This window comes from Elephantulus edwardii, unplaced genomic scaffold, assembly GCF_000299155.1.
Source record: "Elephantulus edwardii isolate Elephantulus edwardi_28Jun2011 unplaced genomic scaffold, EleEdw1.0 scaffold00001, whole genome shotgun sequence".
NCBI classification, from domain to species: domain Eukaryota; kingdom Metazoa; phylum Chordata; class Mammalia; order Macroscelidea; family Macroscelididae; genus Elephantulus; species Elephantulus edwardii.
The window spans coordinates 36,241,434-36,243,254 of NW_006399751.1; positions in this window are offsets into that span (position 1 = coordinate 36,241,434).

Genomic DNA, 1,821 nt, shown 5'->3' on the forward strand with positions numbered 1-1,821 from the left:
AGAGGATTAAACCAAGCTACTTCTTGGAGACAAGGATTCTGGGGCTTCGTCTGATATACTTTGGACATGTTGCCAGGAGGGACGGGTTCTTGGAGAGGGACATCATGCTTGGGAGGGTGGAGGGACAGCGCAGGAGGGGAAGACCTTCTATGAGATGGATTGATTTGGTGACTGGGGTAATCAGGATGGGTGTGTCAGAGGCGGTGCGGTTGGTGTAGGATAGAGCAGGGTTTAGGGCTGGTGTGCATAGGGTCGCTATGAGTCGCAAACGACTCGATGGCACATAACAACAACAAGAACAACCATCTTTATGGAAATAAAATTTAGGTCTTTCTCCAGGTACACCTAGGTGGGTTTGAAGCACTAACATCTTTGTTAGCAGCAAGGTTGCACCTCATGCCACAGAATAATCTTCTGAAACTAGAGAAATAAGTAAATAAATGCATATGTATTTTATATTCATCTATGTATGAAGGAAGTGAATTTGCTTAAAAATTAAAACTGATAAGTTATAAGATGTAGTTTATATAGAGGAAGATGGGGTTAAACAAATAAACTAGAATTCCCTAAGTACATATAGTTCTTGTAAATGTAACTTTACACAATCTAAATATTTGTATAGCAGATTGAAATAGAAAAATCAATCTCTGAAAAACAAAGATAAAATAACTCTACCACTGGTTGATGGATTAACTAGATTTTAAAGCTTTAACAATAATCTGACACACACTCTCTCTCCATAGATATATTTGTTATTGTTGTTTTGTACTGTTGAGTTGGAGCTGACCCTTTCGTGACTTCAGAGGAAGTTAATCGCACAGGAGTAGATTGTCCATTCTTCTCCTGTGGAGCCATGATGGATTTGAACTGTGTGCCTTAGGGATTGCAGCACAGCTTCTTGTCACTAGGCCACCAGAGCTCACTGTATGTGTGTCTGTGTATTTATATAAATATATATTTATATTTTTATATCTACTTATATACATGTGAGTATATGCATATATATGTGGTTTGAATCCGTCAGCTGCTCTGTAGGAGAAGGTTGGGCAGTCTCTTCCTGTGAGATCAACTGCCTCTGAAAACCCACCAGAGGGTCATTTATCAGTCAGTTCTGAGTTGAAGGCACACAACAACAACAACATACCCTAGGAAGGCAGTTTTGGTGGCCTGATGGAAAGGAAGTGTGGTGCCAACCCTGAGACGGTTCAAATCTACCCACTGCTTCATGATATAAGACAGCAGTTTCCTTCCATGTAGTTTATATCTGCTGCAAACCCACTAGAGGGTCAAGTATGAGTTAGTTATGACTTGACTGAGACTATTTTTTAATACCCTATGAACAAAAATAAATGTAGAAATTATTTATAGAAAATATTTGTTAGTGAAAATCGTGAATCCTGAATCTAGTACTATGGGATAGAGCAGATGAATCATTTTATTAATGTCCTTGAAAGTTGAACTTTTGTATATTGAAGAAGGAAAATAAAGACTAGTAAATATAAGTAAGGTCAATATTTGGATGTTTCATTTTATAGAAACACTCTGAAACTAGGTAGTAAATGTAGAAAGAATAATAGAGTTAGAGTATTATAATTTTACAATAGCAGAACAAGATAGTTATCACCAGTAGTGGATGAGCACAGAAGAGATATAAGGACACCATATATCTTCTGATGGACTTCCACAATATCTTCTCTGTTATTCTTGGCAAAAATTTAAACCTGAATCTAATCAAGCCACTGGATCTAACTACCAGCTTCTAGAAAAGAAGAATGGAAGAATAGAATAGAATAAAAGACAGCCTTGATAGTTCAGCAGTAA